Raw genomic sequence first — 18851 nt, forward strand, 5'->3', positions numbered from 1 at the left:
ACACCCTCATCCAGACGGTCAACATACCTTCTGGAAAGGCCATCTGCATTATCGTGACGCTTCCCTGGTCTGTGCTCTATGGTGAAGTCTAGCCCTTGCAGGCTAATGGACGACCTGAGCAATTTCGGGTTCTCACCCTTCATCTGCATAAGCCACTTCAGGGGCTTATGATCTGTTTGGACCTTGAAGGTTGACTCTGTAAGGTAGGGCCTAAAACGCCTAACGCTCCAAACTAAAACATTCCTTTTCAACAGTAGCCCACCTCTACCCTTGAGTTGTCTACTGATGAATATGATAGGATGTTCTCTCCCTTTGTCATCTAACTGAGACAAGACAGCTCCAATTCCGGTGTCGCAGGCATCCCTCTGGATGATAAAGTGTCGGCTGTAGTCAGGCGCACACAACACGGGTGCCCGACACAGACTTTCTTTCAAGCCATCAAAGGCCCTCTGACAGTCTTCAGTCCAAGTAACCTTCCTAGGCTGTTTGGGTGAAGTCAGAGCTGTCAGTGGTGCAGCTATGGTTCCATAGTCCGCCATGAAATTGCGATAGTACCCGGTGAGGCCCAAAAAGGCTCTCACCTGGGTTTGAGTAGTGGGAATCTCCCAGTCCTGTACATCCTGTACCTTACTGGGGAGAGGTTGGATTTGACCCCCTCCTACCTCATGACCAAGATACGTGACTTTCCCCTGAGCTATCTGGCACTTGGTGGCCTTGATAGTGAGGTTAGCCCTTTTTAAGGCCTGCAACACTCTACCCAGATGCGTCAAGTGCTCTTCCCAAGTGGAACTGTAGATGGCAATGTCGTCTAAATAAGCCACACAAAAGGCTTCCAGCCCACTGAGAGCATGATTGACCAATCTCTGGAAGGTGGCAGGGGCATTCTGCAACCCAAAAGGCATGACCCTAAACTGGCAGAGTCCCTCTGGTGTTGAGAACGCCGTCTTTTCCTTGGCATGGTCCGTCAGAGCTATTTGCCAATAGCCTGAGGTGAGGTCAAAGGTGCTCACAAATTTGGCAGCACCTATGGTGTCCACGAGCTCATCAGCCCTAGGCAATGGGTGCGCGTCAGTTTTGGTGACGGCATTGACTCCTCGGTAGTCCACACAGAACCTCCAATCCTTGGTACCTGCCTGGGAACTTGCCTTGGGGACAAGGACCATGGGACTGGACCAGGGACTGGTTGAGGGTTCAATAACACCCAGATCCAACATCTTGGTGACCTCAGCCTGGATGTGGTTCTTAACCGTATCTGACATTCGGTAGCTCCTGCTCTTGACAGGCACGCTGTCACCAGTGTCAATCTCGTACTTATACCATGGTGTAAGGCCTGGCGTCAGTGAAAACAGAGAGGCATACTGCTGGAGCAAAGTCCTGCAGGCCCTCTGCTGCTCGGTTGTCAAATCTGGAGAGAGCTGCACTCACTCCACTGAGCCATCCTGAGGGTTGCTATGCAGCAAATCAGGAAGGGGCTCACTCTCATCCTCTTCTTGCTCTGAAGCTAGCAAGAGACATGAGACTTCTGCTCGCCGGTGGAAAGGCTTGAGCCTATTGACATGGAATACCTGAGGGGCTACCCCTGGGACTCCTATGTCAACCAGATAGTTGATCTCGCCCATCTTGGAGATTATCCGGAAGGGTACAGTCCATTTAACTGCCAATGCCCGCGGCTTGGTAGGCTCCATCACAAGGACCTCCTGTCCCGGAGTCCAATCCACTTGCGATGCTTTAAGGTCATGCCAGTATTTTTTTTTCAATCCCTGGCTGGCCTTGAGATTCGCTGTTGCTTGACCCATCATCTGTGTCATCCTCCGTCGGAGGCCTAACACATAGTCCCCCACTTGCTTGGCGGGACCGGGAGGGGTGGCTTCCAAACCTTCTCTGATCAAGGCAAGGGACCCCCCTCACGGGATGTCCAAAGAGTAACTCAAAGGGGCTGAAACCAACACCCTCTTGAGGTACCTCTCTGTAAGCAAACAGCAGGCATGGCAGGAGGAGATCCCATTTCCTCCTTAGGGGCTCTTCCAAAGCACCTAGCATGCCCTTGAGAGTTTTATTAAATCTGTCAACCAGACCATTGGTCTGGGGGTGGTAAGAAGTGGAGAACTTGTAGGTTACCCCGCACTCTTTCCACATGGTTTTCACGTAACTAGACATGAAGTTGGATCCTCGGTCAGAGACAACCTCCTTGGGGAATCCAACACGGGTGAAAATGCCCAGGAGGGCCCGGGCAACCACCTTGGCAGTAACAGTCCGAAGGGGTATAGCCTCAGGGTACCTGGTGGCATGATCTACCAAAACCAGGATGAACCGATGTCCACCTGACGTGGGAGGGTCAAGGGGACCGACGATGTCGATGCCCACCCTCTCAAACGGTGTGCCAACCACTGGCAATGGCTGCAGTGGGGCAATGACACTGCCTCCAGTCTTGCCAGACAACTGACAAGTTGGGCAGGTCCTGCAGTGGGACTCCACTTCTACTCCCATTCGAGGCCAGTAGAAATGGGCAGAGAGCCTCTGCTTAGTCTTCTTGGTACCAAGATGACCAGCCAAGGGCACCTCATGCGCCAACTGCAGTAGGAAGGGCCGGTAAACCTGGGGTACCACCAACCTCTTGAGGGCACCAGGTTCAGGCTTAGTGGGCTCACTAACAAGGAGCTCACCCTCCCAATAAATCCGGAAAGTCCTAGGCACTTCTCTTTGTGCCGGGGACAGGGCCTGTTTCCTCAGACCCTCGAGAGAGGGACACTCTCTCTGTCCTTTACAGAAGTCTGCCCGGGAGGGTCCCCCTTCAGCTAACAAGCATTGAAGATCGGGATGGTCCTCCGGGTTGAGAACCTCTCCCACAGGAGAGTCTTCTGGCTCTTCTCCCTCAGGAGTTGAGACGGGGTTTACCACTGGACCCAGCCTGTCCAGAGCATGGATCCCAATATGTGCTGTAGGAACAGCAGGAAGAGAAGGAGCTCCCTCTACAGAGGTGGCCTTCTTGCTCTTCCTTCGTCGTGCCTTAGGCCGTGCCTTCGGCTTGGGTACCTGACTCACAGCCAGACCCGGTGTCACCTGTGATCTAGTGACCGCAGCAGCAGTCATGGGAAGACCATCCGCGATCAATCCCAACTCGAGTAGATCGTTACCTAACAGAATGTTAGCAGGGACGTTGTCCTGAACCAGGACAGGAAGCTTTGCTGTCTTGTCTCCAATTACGAGTGTGACTCGGGCTACAGGCGATAATTTGGGAGGCCCACCAGCTAACCTGGTGGTTCTCAGAGGAGCATCTACATAGTCCTCTGGCTTGAGCAGGGTCCTGTCCACCACTGTCATGCTTGCCCCAGTGTCTCTCAAACCAGTAGAAGGCTGGCCATTCAGGAGGGCACTTCTCAAAAATCTACGGGTGTTCTGTGGGATAGTCGCCAGTACTTCCGCGTACTGGTCCCAGGCCCCAAGGGACACTAAGGAAATCTCTACGGGAGCACCAAAAGTGATTCCGGTAGAGGAGGGGAGGACAGTGGCCTCCACCTCAGACATGGGGTAAGGGTAGGGCAGGCTGACAGCCTGTACTCCGAGTGCCTTACCTTTACACTTGGAGTCACCCCTTTTGTGATCCAGAGCCCCACAGTCCCAACAAGTGCCGGGAGTGCGGGGTACGGTACTGGAACCACCGGGAGCCTGCTTTGCAGCAGGTGGACCACTACTCTTATTCCCACCCACAGATGACTTATCTCCACTAGATCTTTGGGTTTTAGCAGAGGAGGGTTTAGGTTTATTCGACTGTGACTGCTTTTGGGACTCCTCAGCTTTCTGAGAGGCCCCCTTTTCTTTGTCCTTCCTACTGGAGTGCTTAGGGGACAACCGGTGGGAGACCCACTTGTCAGCCAGCCTAGCCAGCTTAAAGGGATCCAAAATGTTCTGGTCAGCAACATACTGACGCAGCTCTGGTGAACAGGCTTCCGAAAAATGCTCAAAAAACAACAGGTGGGACAATTCAACAAAAGTTTTCACCTTGTAACCATCAATCCACCCCATCATATTCATGTGCGCAGCACTCACCCAGTCAACCCAAGACACATTCTCTCTTTTCTTAAAATCCTTGAACCTTTTAAGGTATTGGGTAGGCGTCTTGCCAAAATTGGCAATCAAAGCAGATTTCATACACTCATACTGACCCCTTTCTTCCACACTCAGCTTCAGAATACAGTCATATCCAGTTTGATGCACTCTGCTTAGCAAACACTTAGCCCAATCTCTTTTGTCAACATCATGAATTGCACACGCCATTTCAAACGCTTCAATCCATATCAGAACCCTCCGAAAACAACCAATTCCTTCATAAATTTAGTTGCTGGGGACCTGACACTCTCACTGGGTTTCGCTGAAGTCTCCACTCAAGCTTTCTCTAGCTGGATTCTCTGACATTCAGTGTCCTTGTCTTTGAGTTCAAGATCCCTATTCTTGAGTTCAACTTGTTGAGCCAGCTCCTCTTTCTTAAGATCAGCATCTATTTCCAACTTGCGATATTCAAAGGCCAATTTCATCCTTAATAACTCAAGTTCCAAGGAATTGCTGGGGTTCGGAACAGAGGCCGCAGGAATGGCAGCATTCCCAGAAACAGATTCAGTAGAAACCCCAGGGACAGAGTCCTCATTGGTTGCATTCCCCCCTCATCAAGAGTTTCACCATCGGTCTGGTAGTCCACCAGGGCAGCTATCAGCTCAGCCCTAGACGTATCCACAAAGTCTAACTCCCTGGCTTCACAAGCACTCTGGAGAGCCTCTTAGCTCATCCGAGTCAATTTACCATTCGCAATAGACTCCATTGCTTGTAATGCGGTCATTTGGTACACACCCAAACCTTAATCTAATAAAGTGCAGATATTTTGTAAGTGGCACAGTTATACACTGATTCTTAAAACCATAAGCATCCCACCGCTGCCACCAGTGTAAAGACTGGTAGGGGATGTCTGTACTTCCACTCTCTATATGGTAGAGGAGAGGCACAGAGGACCCCAGCCAAGATTCTCTATTGTGGTAGCAATGGACGAGCAATCAAGGCCTAGCTTCTCAGGAGGTGATGCAGGCTGGTTCTTAAGTACAGTGTAGTCCCCGAACCCCCACAAAGGAATGTCCACACACTGTATTACTGAAAACACAGTCTTTATATAATTAATATTCAAAGGTAATTACACGATCACAATAACGCACTTTGTACTCGGAAGTCAATAATGATAAATATATACAATTCTAAAGTGGTACCACCAATGTTATCAAATCTCATTAAAGTGCATCAACTGTACAGTTAAAATGTCACACAGATTAATAACGAGGAAACCAGCAATAGAGATAGGCAGGAAAGTAGGATGGTTGAAACAATAGGCAGAATGCTGGCCCCATACCCTAGACACAGTTCTGTGTGGAGATCCCCCCCACCTGGGAAACCTGTAAATAAAGATATATAGCACAAGCCCAGTCCATATACTGTTCAATAGTCTTACTTCTTCCTATTAAGGTTTTACCCCCCCAATGTACCTGGTGGAGTAGAGTTCTCCGACGATGCGCCGACCGATCCTTCTGGAGTGCCTCCCTTTCAGGCGGGAGCCACGGATCGTCGAGAGGTGTCGGGGAACTTGGCGTTCGGTGTCGGGGAATCGACGGCCCTTCTTGAGTGCCATCCCTTTAAGGCAGGAGTCACGGACGTCGAACGTCCGACGGTGAACAGGGTGATCTACGGCAGGGAAGTGGCAGCTTCGTTCCTAGCGGTGCTCGTCGATGACAGAGCGTTGGCGTCCTGCAAGGAAGAGGCGTGCGGGGCACCTCGGTGACGATAGTTCTGGACCGCAAAGAGATTGATGAAGAACTGTGGCCCAGCAAGGGCGTCGATTCGTCGGCGTCTCTGCGGTCTTTAGGTGTCGGGAAACCCACCGGTGGATGCTCCTCGGCGCGTCGACGGTCGGGCCTTCTCCAGTGGGAGACAAGCGGATGACAATGCAGATGAGAGCGTCTGATGATCAATTAAAGTTCTTAGGCAAACAGGAGCACGGCGGCTCCGGTCGGCGATGGCGGTCGTCGACAGTGGCGGACAACAGTCCGGGTGCTTCTCCTTGGAGTTCCGCAGCAGTCCCCGTATCGGGTCGGCAGCCTGTCGAAGGTCTGTCTACCAGGGAGCGATGGCAAAGATCAGCTGTGCACGATGGTCCCTCGTAGCTCTGGAAGAGTGCGCCTTACCAGGTCCTCTCTGGGTCAGTCCTTGGAAACACAGCAGCCTTCAGATTGCGAGCGAGAGCCACAGCACTCCTTCTCGTCGAGCGGGGGTTTCAAGGTCAAGCGTCAGTTACTCCAGTTACTCGTCGTAGTGGACTTCAGCTTCTGAACACGATTCCTAGAAGTGAGAGGTCCCAAGATATACTGTTGATCTCCCATTCATTCCACTGGGTCACACTCAAGCATCCAATCATGACTACGGGCATTCATGCAGGCAGGCAGCCAATCAGGCACACGAGGTATTCAGGCCATTCACTTCTCTCCAGACACTCACAACAAGTTATGTGTATTGGGACAAGTACCGAGCCATTCAACACTCCAAGCTGCATTCATACCGGTTTCGGGCAGGGTTGTCTCAGTCATTGTGTCAACCACCAGATACTAGACACCCACAACACAGAATGGTATTCGTCACACACTCTATTCACCCAGGTCCCACCCACAGGAGGTACCCACAACATACATCACCGGGAAGGCTCCAGCTAGTCTGGCCGGGCCTTCACAACAACACCATATATGGCATTTCCACCCATCAGCTAGTCAGGGGGAAGGGACAGAGTCAGGGCTTCCAAGGACTTTGGGAAAACAAGGTATTGGGGAATAGAAAGCAAGAGGCCACAAGGGCCATCTTGTTTTCCATCAGGAATCAACGGATCCCAATGGCAGGGCCGGGGTATCCCAAAATGGAGGATACGCCGCGCACCTGTCACATTCAGCATGGAGCTGCCACCAGCCCATACCCTGCTCTGCCTGCCACCCACCGGTGCCCAAAAACATACACTAAGGGCACAGGGTTGTACCCCACCCATGGGTGCCATAAGGGTATCCCACGGGTCCTTTCACCAAACCAAAAGAAAGAGAGCTGCACCGCCAGGAGTCCCACATGAACTCCTGTGCGGAAAACATGACAGAACACACAATAAAAAGCAGTAAAGGACAAGGATACGGAGGCCCTGTCCCTCCGATGCATTTCCAGTATCACAGCCCCTCCCCCTCAGCGTTACTCTTAAGATGAGAAAGGGTATAAACAGGCTCAGCTGCTCTGTGAGCATAGGTGTGAGAAACTATACAATTTGACGAGGAGTATATAAAGGATAGGATTCCTCTACGTATTAGGACGTGGCTCTTCAGAGACACTAGTCCCAGCTCCAAATGGATATAAGAAATGGAGGTAGCCGGGGGCAGATTTAATAGCTTCCTCAAGAAGTGTTGCATGGCAAACTTGTTTATTACGGCTGTTAGCTGCCTGGCCTTTCTTTTCTTCCCCTCCATAACCGTGTTATAATCTCCATCCGCCCTCAACTCGAGTCCAAGGTAGGCATAGCTCAGAACATAACCTATGTTGTTGTCTATGTCTGCCTGTACGTTTACCGTGTTGATCTTTCCACCCGACACCACCATCATCTTAGTCTTTAAGTTATTAATTATTGTATCATTTTGTGTAGCATATTCACACAAGTCTTTAGATTTATTTTTGACTCCCTTATCATGCGGTCCATCAGGACCAAATCATCAGCACACAATAGACTCGCTATGTGTCAGGGGCCTAGTTTGATAGGACAGCCTTCAACCGACAAATATCGAAGAGGGAAGGTCAGCCAAGAAGAGGTTAAATAATAATGGTGCCAATGAGCACCCCTGTCCAACCCCCTTGTTTATCTCCACGGGGGACGTCACCAAGCCTGAATTCTTCAGATGCATTTGCACTTGTTATTGGGTCCCCATCCCCATAACCAGTAACCCTTCCGGGCATCTCCATGCACATAGTTTCTGCCATAAGTGTGTGCAGTTGCCAGTGTCAAATGCTGCTCTGAAATCCACCCATATCACTCTTTTCTCTTTTCTTCATCGCCTCCGTAATCTGAGCATCTAGGAGCCTAATGCTGTGTACCGTAGGCGAGCGTGGGCAAAAACCAGTTTCCGTAGGATGCATTATATTGCTTTCATCTGCCCATTGTTGCAGTGCCTTTAGTATGAAGTTAGCAAACAATTTGCCAGTTACTTCTAATAAGGACAACAGCCTATAATTCAAAGGGCTCCCTCTGTCGCCCTTTTTCTAAACTGGCACTAAAATGGCCTGCTGCCATGTATCAGGTATCCTTTTGTTCCTGCAGATCTTATCAAAATAAATGTTTAGTACTCCAGCCCATAATCCTGGATCAGCCTTCAATACTGCATTCGACAAACCATTAGGTCCAGCTGCTCGAGAACCCTTTAACCCGTCAATAGCAGTCTGAATCTCCCCCACACTGGGTGACTGCATCCAGTTCCCCTTGTATCTTTCACACCCAGTTTTCTTGACCTGCTGTGTTTGATCCATTTAAACTCAGGTATCGGGTTTACCATAGCATGCTTAGTATCCCCGTTTGCCTTACCCAAGATTTGCCATATTATCTCTATATTGCCACTGCAAAGTACAGAGAAAATATGCCGCCAATGCCCATTCTGTGCAGGGTAGCTCCATCCCCTCAGCCTGCACTTATATTCTGTTTTAATTCTCCTTATTTTTGCATCGCCAATGATATGTGGTCATTTCCTCTGTTTTTATTTTTCTTATCTGTCTACGCAGGTCGCGCTTGGCTTCTCTTATTTCTATATCGAAAATGAGTGTTTTTCCTCTGATATTATGCCCTGGTGAAACTTGACCTTCCCTGACTCATGTGCTAGCTTCTCCAACCTTTGGCGTGCACACTAAAGTACCCCTCGTTCACACTCATTACTCTAGAGCCTGTGATACTTTGCTTATATTTCTGGGCGTCAGGGTTATCCTATTGCCCCCTTGGTTCAGCTTTGTGTCCCTCAGCCTGACCAATTTCTCTGGCAATACTTGGAAATTCGATGTACGTATTAGCATATGATGGTCACTGTATACAGTTTTCCAAGACTCAAGTGACTGAACATCCTCCGAACAGCAGTTGGTTCAGAAAAAATAGTCTATTGTAGAGGCTTTATTCCCCATGGACCATGTGCATTGGTCTGGACAATCCCCTGGTGTCATTCCATTATACATCAGTAGGTCCCAGGCTCTTAGCACAGTAACCCAGGGGTTCCCTCTCAAATTTCCTTTAGTCTTTAACATCATACTATTTGGCATCACACATCTATACTGTGGGCATGTGTTGTAATCTCGACAGCCTGCATTTAGATCACCTCCCGGTAGCATACATTTGGCCCCTTCCACATCTACCCAGGATTCACATAATTGGTCAATGGCTGCATGGATCTCATCCAGTGTCTCAGAATCTGGTGACACATAGATGTTTATCAATAAGGTCCCTGTTAAGGCAGTCGCCCCCTTCACTACCACTTCCATGGCCAATATGGTTTTAGTACTCAGAGTCAGCTTAGCACTAATTACTGGGACAGTCTGCTTAATTCCTATGATTAATCCACCCTACGGTCACTCTCTTTCTCCCTTTTCAGACATTTGCTGGTATAGCGTAAAACCATCCATGTGACTCCTAGCAGTTAGCCAAGTTTCCTGCAAGCACACTACATCAAATTCCTCTAGAAGGGGACATGACCCAATGTTCCACAGCAAGTGTGAGTGGCCCCTGGTGTTCCAACTAACAATTTGTAATGATATTTTTTTTTTCTCCACCAGCTGCCTCACCAATAACTTTTTAAACCATTCCCAACCTATGGCATCTTCCAGTACTGACACCTTGGCCTGTCACTCCGTCATGGGGCTGACGTTGCTGACTACTGTGGACTTTGCCACCTGTATGCTCTCAATGTGTGTTCGACAGTCTACTACGTATCCTGCATTTTCGATAGACCTTAGATGGCTACGTATCAAAGTGGATACATCTCCAGTGGCACATGGCACATGTATGAAGTATCCACCACTGATATCAACAGGCTCCACAAAACTAAAGACTGCAGTAGACAACACTCGTAGAGCAGGTACGGTCTTACATAGGTTCAAGAGGTCTGATCTAGTAGTGTGTTTTTCCATAAAGGTTTTTGGTCCCCGTCCCATAGTAAACACTTTAGGTTAATTCACTGAATTGGTCGGCATCTGTATGGGGGTGAGGGCATAGGGGGGATTGTATCACCATCTGCTGAGTGTGGTCTGTGCCACTTTCCTTCAAAAGGCCCTGTTCTGCCAATAGGTCAGTTTGCCCCTCACCGCTGTCATTTTGGGCACCCTTATTCCCACTTCCTGCTGTGAGTCGTGAGGGCCTTCCCCTAGCAGCCAGCTAGTCAGTGTTCCCATTGGATTTAGGCGCTTGGCATTTCCATTTTGTGGATTTTTCTTAGACAAATCTCTGCATTCTTGAGGAGGAGCAATTGTCGTGGAGTTGAGGGGCTTTGCTGTTTGTGTTTTTTGTTTAGTACGTTGTTTTCTATTTGCTACGTGTCTCCTCAGCCGGGTACATTTTTCTAACCTTCTTTCTCTTCTTCTGTTATACAAGGTTAGATCCGGGCTATCTTCGTCCAGTTGTTCTCCAGTCATTTGGATCTCTATGACTTCATGCTTGGGGCATATCTTACCAACACCCTGATTTGTCTGGGAGATCCTGTCACACCACATCATTATTAGTCATCTCTGCCCCTTGTAAGTGATTCTCCTAGGAGCCAATCACTACTCCTTGCTTTTGTACTTCTTCCAGAATGACTCCACACAGTTTCAACAAAGATTTTACCAAAAACTGCAGAACTCCTTTGGTTATATTGGTGTTCTTTTTAGGGTCAGTCAAGTTACTATCACTGAGTCAATTCAGGGAATTCTCTAACTCTCCTCCAATGTCCTGATCACTGCTAGGGAAGAGATTTAGTGATGCTGACAGATGCTACTTATTAGGTAGAATTGCATGCAGTGCCCTCTGGAACCACCACATACAATTAGCACTACAGGTGTAAGCAAAACCAACCTTTGGTATAAATCTGTACTACACAGTTTTTGGTAGCGAGCTGAGCAGCCAGGCTTATCTCAAGAGGGAATTTGAGCAGTACAAGGATGTTACACAGAGGTCTTACAAACACAGTCGTTCAAGTAGACACTTACACTCAAGGTTTCTTGGTAAAACACATTAATTTATTACACAATCATTTAGAAAACATTCACTAGAAGGAGGCAACTTCCTATTATAGACAAACACCGTTCAGTACTGAACCAATATGTTTCTTAGAAAATTAGGGTCCCCTGAAATAGGAGCAAAATGGCATTTTAGCTACTTTAAATGGGGGTAAAAGGCACAAGTTAATAGAATAGATCACAAATACTTTCTTAGGCAAGTTCACTAGAGGACTCGATTCAGTTCAATAGGCCTAGGCCAAAGTCAATGGATCTAGTGTCTTGGATAGGAGACAGCAGTTCTTGTAGTAAACAGTAAAGTCTTTGCCAAAGTTCTCAGAAGTAGTTTGTACGAAAAAGAATCATATGTTGAGTCACAAGCTGATTAGGCCTGCAAGTTGGTAAAGTTCCACGAACGTTCACTGCGAGAGATACATTCTCTCAATTGGGTTGGCACAGTACCTTAATATGAAGAAAAGATGCAGCTGAAGACATTGGTTCCTGGCAGTTCCTGCCGATCTCCCTGTACCTGACCCTCAGTCGTGGGGACAAGAGGGAGGACATCGGGGGACTCCTGAACAGCACGGGATCATCGGAAAACGCTGACAAAATGGAGTTACTTCAGTTCGTGTAGCTGTAGTGAAGCACACAAGCTGGTGTCCTTCCACCTGGTTAAACCTCAGAAGCTCCAAGAATGGTATCAAGGTGGCTTACAAGTTGATTGGTCCCACCAACTCAAAGGAAGAAGTCATCCCTGAAGGGGCATATTTGTCGAGATGAACTTGGCAATTCGGACCTGCAGCAGGGCTTCACCAGGCAAACCAACAAACCAGGAGTTGCAGCAGCCGTCCTCTTCCAGATCTTCTTTGGTTCTTTCGTTCCAGTGGTCGATTCTTCTTTACAGTCCAAGAGACTCATCTTTTAAACAGTTTTCTCCCTTTCATTCCAGCCTAGCTGTCACTCACCCAGCAGAGTGGCTGTCCTTGCCGGACAGTCAGCCAGCCAATCACACAAGAGTGCCTTTGGGTCTCCTAGGAGACTGAGCACAGGGAGTTTCAGGCACCTCCCTCACTTCCTGCCCACCCCAGACACTCAGACGCCAGAGGCGGTTTTCGGTCCTGGTTTGGCATGCAGAGACAACCTCCAGAAGGACCTTTCCAAAAAGAAAAAGTGAAAAAAGAAGACCGGGACCTGTTTAAACAAAGGGGCTTAAGGCGCCATCTTGAAAAACAGGGCTCCCGTGATTTTTAGCTACCGGTGTTAGCGGTCAGGAAAAATCATGGTAGTTTGTTGTCAAAGACACAAGAGTAAAACACACATCAAAATACATGAAAGAGTGGGAATAAAAGGCCCACACTCTTTCCAGGTAAAAAATTCAAGTCCTCAAAATCCAGCAAAGTTGATGGGGTCTCTAAGGTGAAGGGAATTAGCAAATGTATGTTCACTGGTATGTATCACTGATTGGCTTGTATGCCTTTCTGCCATCACAGATTCGGATAGTAAAATGTCTCCTGGCTTGTTTGCTATATGGGCAGACATGTTTGCATGCACCATTGCGCTCACCTGCACTTGTTCCAATGTGACAGCAATCTGTTTGGCCATGTTTGTAACTGGCATGGCACTATAAGCAGTTGACTCATGTAGCTGATACCACAGAGCCAGTAAAGAGTTGTCGTCTATATCCCCATAGTCAGAGTTGGGGCTGCTTTGAGGCAACATATTTGTGAGCCCTACTTCCATCTGTTTCACTGTATTACCAGGGACCCTGCTGGTCGCTAGTAATTTGTGATTTTTCCTGCTTTCACCATATTGTCATTCTCATTAGTGGTACCTGTCACCACCAAGTTAATCTGTACTCATCTTGCTTGTCCGGCACTAGCCTCCATATCCTCCTCACTGGGGGCCTTCTTCCTATATGGCTTGCCTTTTCTTGGCTTCTGGATACGTGGCTTTCTTGCCATTTTCCCTGGCATCGCTAGTGGGTGACTTTTGTCCACCAGGCAGTAGTTAAACAGGGGGCGACAGTGCACAATGAGTCAGATAGCGTGTTTCTTGTTAGCCTTTAGGCCGGGCTATGCCGTGCCTAGATACTATCACACACCGCACACTCCACAAGCATTGTACCCACTGCCTTTACCTGTTAACCCTGGTATACCATGGTACACCACTTCCAGCCACTTCTTTATGCCGCGTTCCATGCGGACTGGTGTTTTTTAACAGTGTGTGATCCTTGTCGCACTGATTGACTCCTACTCCAAGGAAAGCAAGAGACAAAATCACTGCAACTTCTCTCCACCACGGTACACAACTTCCAGCCACTTCTCCACACAGCGCTCCACGTGGACAGTTTTTTTTTTCAACAGTGTGTGATTCTGGTCACACTGATAGACTCCTCCTCTAAGGAAAGCAACAGAAAAAATACTGCAAGTTCTCTCCACCACAGTACACCACTTCCCTGCGCCTTTTTATTTTAAAGTGTACTTTTAGCTATTTTATCATGTAGTTCTGATTGTGCATTAGGAGCATCAAGATCTCTTTGCTAATGGGACCGCTTAAGAACTAACCTAGCTGAATAAACACATTGCAATACATGGGAAACAGATCACCAGTTCCTGAGTTCTTTCTGCAGAGCTTTATTCTCAGACTTAATGCCCGATTCTAGACAAGTGTGCATAGTCCCTGCAAAGTTCATGCGGCAAGAACAACTTTGTGTTCCCCCTCATGCATGAGACACCTGTGTGTGATACATGGAATCATTCCCGTTAAATATCCCTAGGCACAGGTTGTGCCCAACACACCCTGCGCAAAGCAAATGCAGCCATTAATACTTACCTTTGCGCATCCCCGTGCACAAACTCATGCACCCCGGTAATCATGAATGGGGACCTCTACAACCAAAGCAACACCCCGACAACATGTGCACTATGTTTCCATAACTCGAGTAATTTCACCATCAATCTGCATGCGAACTCCCGTAAACCGTACCTGCCCCCTGCTACACTTCTTACGCACAACCCTAATTTGATTGGAACCCTGGCTGCTTACATGCAGCCCTTAATCCAACATGCAGTCTTACCTCTGTGTGGTGATTCCTATGTGCAAGTTTCTGTACGCCTGCCTTCGAGTGGCAGTTAGATCAGGAGCTTTGCGTGATGATTTCCCTGACATCAGGTTGCATGGTCAGATATGTGAATACGATTTGGTCTCGTAGTTGTGGGCGTGCAATCTCCTGAAGACAGGTCGTCCCTTGGCACGCCCACATTGTCCTATGCTCTGCCTCACTTTGCATGTGCCGCCACCTATTTTAGAATCTACGTAGGCCCATTCCACACTCAGCGAGGAGACTCGCGCAGGGTGCTCGACTGCTTGCAGAGTCATGCCAAGCCTGTGCAAAGTCCTGGAAAAGTCCAGCGCAGTCGATTCCATGAGTCCCGATTTTCCGTGCAGATTATTCTTTGAACAAAGGCCTTAGTATTGGAAGAGTGCAAAAACAAACAGATTGATTGTTTGTAATGATGTATTGGGCACACAGATTACCAGATAAAATAGCGGCCCAGAATCACGTTTGTAAGTATGCCCCACAGCCCGGTACCTGCAATACACACTGACGCAGGTCTGGTCACTAAGGAGTCCCGACCGCAACTGACGGGCATGGGCTCCCTTTATTGAATTGTGCATGTGCGGCCTCGTGGCGGCTCACGTATGCGTATACCACTATGTAACATCCCTCCTTTTTCATAACAAACAAACAGTCTCAAACAGCTTCAACACACAGAGAACTGTCAATGTGGAGATTGGACGTTTTTCTTTAGATCTTTGAGACTTCGTGCCTTTTTCAAAGAAAATAGTGGGCAAGAAAGTGAACCCTACATGGGTCTCCATTGACCATCGTCTTTCACCCCAACTGACAGTCAGGCACCACAAGATTTAATTACGTTGGAAAAATGTGTCCTAAGGGACATTAAGCAAATGAGCAAAAGGAACAACCCCACCCGCCAGAACCTGACGGTAGGCGAAACAATCGTTCTTAAACAACTGACTAACAATCGAGATGTAATAAATACTCCAGCGGATAAAGGACGTGGAATTGTCCTTATGAAAAATGAAAAATACTCCCGAATGGTCATGGACCTTTTAGATGACCAGACCAGTTACGGCCCACTCAAAAAGGACCCCACCAAGGAAATCAAAGCAGAAATTTCAGAAATAGTCATTTTTGATGCAGAACGGGATTGGATTTCAGAAAAAGAGCCAGCCTTTTTAACGACCTCTCAAGAACGTACCCCATGTCTGTATGCCCTCCCCAAGATTCACAAAGATGCGCAGAACCCACCAGGGAGACCCATAGTGTCGGGCTGTGGGTCAATATTAGAACCTGTCTGCAGATTCATAGACTTTGTCCTTAAACCTATAAGTACCAAGACTAAATCGTACCTACCAGACACCACACACAGAATCCAAATTTTCGAGGGACTCCCCTTCGACCCGAATTCTCAATACTTAGTAACCATGGATATAAAATCATTATATACATCCATCCCACAGGAAGCAGCAATAGACTGCATCTACGAACACCTCATCCTTAACAGCACACAATCTCGGGTTCCACCAGAATTCATTATAGAACTTATCACTGTGTCTCTCTGCAAGAACTTCTTCACTTTCAATAAACAGTTCTTCTTACAAATAAAGGGGACAGTGATGGGTGCCATGTTTGCCCCCAGTTTGGCCATCCTTTTTATGGAAACTTTCGAAGACAAATACATTTATAACCAGGCCAATCCCTGGCAAGCACACATTCAAGAATGGCGCAGGTACATCAACGATGTTATCTTTCTGTGGTCCGGGGATGAACCATCTCTCAAAACTTTTCAGGAATGGCTTAACACTTGCAACAGCAATATCCAATTTACTATGGAATATAACAAAAATACAATACACTTTCTGGACCTGTGCAGGAGGGAAACTCACTTGCAACTTATACAGAAAGCCCACTGATCGCAACACTCTCTTGCACTATAAGAGTGATCATCCTCGTCAAGTCAAACAAAACCCTCCGTAAGGACAATTTCTGCGGATTCGCAGAAACTGCACTTCAGTGACGGATTTTTATTCGGACTCTGACATTCTGGCTGATAGAATAAAATTGAGAGGTTATCCAAAAAAAACTAGTCTCAATTGCAAAGAAAAGAGCAAGATTCAGTAATCGAGACACTTTTTGAATCAGGACCATCACAAGACCAGGAGCAATTAGACAGGATCATATGTGTGACCACACACGGTCCCAACTCGTTCAAAGTCAAAAAGGTGATCCACAAGTATTGGCCGATAGTCAAGCTACAACTGCAAGATGAACCACCACCAAGATTTGCTTTTAAGAAAGCAAGGAATTTTAAGGAACATTTAGTCCATTCAATGTTTATACGCGATAACCCCCGCACCAGACTTTGGAATCTCTGCAAGGTAACAGGACACTACCCGTGTGGGTCCTGCTCTGTCTGCAGGTTCACAAAGAAAATACAAACGTTCCCCATTGGAGAAAAACAGTGGACCTTAAATCACCACTCAAATTACAAGAGCAGCCAGGTGGTGTACTGCATCCAATGCCCGTGTGGTCATTGTTACGTAGGCCAAACTATGCGGAAGGTAGGAGCCAGTATCTCTGAATATCGATCCAGGATACGATGCAAACACATGGTATCTCCCATGGTAGTTTACTATATAGAGACCCGACACACAGCTGATGATCTCATATGGTGGGTCCTGGAAAAAATCAATATTGGCCCCAACATTCAGACGAGACTGTCTAACTTGGAAAGTAGGTGGATCCACAGATTGGATACCTTTGAGCACGGACTCACCAAGCTTTATTGCCCTCAAGATCTAATTCATGTTGACGTACACTTCCATACATCCCCTACAAGAATTAGCCTTGTACCCACCATTGACAACCAGTTGGTTTTCTTTTTCCGTGGACAACTTGTCAATTGATGCTGCCCCAACAATTTTTTCCATCATCAATTTCCTGAGCGTATCAGCAATGCGCTCCTCCAGTACACTGTCATGGTACAGAGTGTAGAGACCACTAAAGAGGACACAGTAACGGGCTAAACCCAGGAGAATGCAAAGGTTATGTGGATAAACCACACAAAACATAGAATCCATCCTTATAGGAGACTCTTATACCCTATTTGCAGGAAAAAGGCCTCAAGAACTACATTACCCAGACTTCTCTGGGCCCAGAACTACAGGGACAAGCTCAAAAGGGGCGGGACTTGCGCGCGCGCGTGCGCACGAGACCAACCAAAGCACGGGGCTTGTGCTTAAGCTGCCGACCGGAGAAGACGTCTCCTGAAGAGCTCCATGTGCAGGGATCAGCACGAGGGGCCACGCCCCAACCAACCCCAATCCAGGCCCCTCGCCTTGAGAAGCTAAGTACCGCAAGCGTTAGACAGACTCCAGCTGCAAGGGGGAGGGCGCGCAAGGCCGCGACGCCACTTTGTGGGGCTAGCACGACCAGTGAAGGTTGCCTGGGGCATGCACAGGGGGGGCTCCGCCCACGATCCACTGTCCCTCTGCTACAGGACAGCTAATTCTTTTCACTGGGCATTGGAGCGAAACCCTGAGCTAACGCGCGCATAACGCTGCGCGAGTTCACGAGCGCAGAGCAGTGCATAAGATTTGCATGACAATTAGCCATGAGGAGGAACCACGTAGAACAGGGCGGTTAAGCCGCCACACGCCACGTGCGGCAGATCGCACATCCACAATTCGGATCACTCTAGGGTCCGGGACCCAGTGAATCCACCAGTACAGTGCGGGGCCACATGCGGCTTATTCCGCATGTGCCGATCATTAAGGGCGTTAACCCGCGTACTAACTCATAGTGCTCCGAACTGCTAGCACACGCAACAGTGTGAAGAATTAACCAATTGCATGCTGGCAAAGTATTGTTTAAGGTGTGTGCAGGAACACACCGTTTAGTAATTCCTTGCTCTCTTGCAGCGGTAATACGCTCCAGACAGATACCGGACCTGAGAGTACGCAGGCAGGAGGCCAGTGCTCAACCCAGAGATAAGTCTCTTTAAACTCACTATTGTGCATAGTGTAAAGTGTAATGTATGATTATTGTGTTCTATTTTGTCCCCTTCCATATCCACCACCCCTCTCCTAAACCTCTCACCGGTTACCCTACTGCTGAACCTATCCAACCAACGTGTTCCTAACCCTCTTTCCCCGCTGGAGTCTCAGCGCCTTGTGTAAGCTAAAACTTGCAGGCGTTCAGACTGCGGAGGGGATGGTTGGTTCGTGCCACTCCTGAGCCTGAAGACTGGAGCCCTGACATACGCTTAGTCAAATTCTTTTTTGACAACTGACACCACGCTTATCAAAATACCATGTGATTGCTTTAGACAAAGCTCGATGTGCACCCACACGAGCCCCCCCTTCCATCCCTCATGGACAAACACTGTACCCACATATAACGTGGCGTCTCATGATGCGCAAGGACCCGAGGGCCTTCCCCAGTTCATCAAGGAGCTCATATACATTACCTTAGGGATTCAGGTGTCCGACCA

Source organism: Ambystoma mexicanum, chromosome 2q (genome assembly GCF_040938575.1).
Source record: "Ambystoma mexicanum isolate Mex_15411 chromosome 2q, UKY_AmexF1_1, whole genome shotgun sequence".
Taxonomy (NCBI): domain Eukaryota; kingdom Metazoa; phylum Chordata; class Amphibia; order Caudata; family Ambystomatidae; genus Ambystoma; species Ambystoma mexicanum.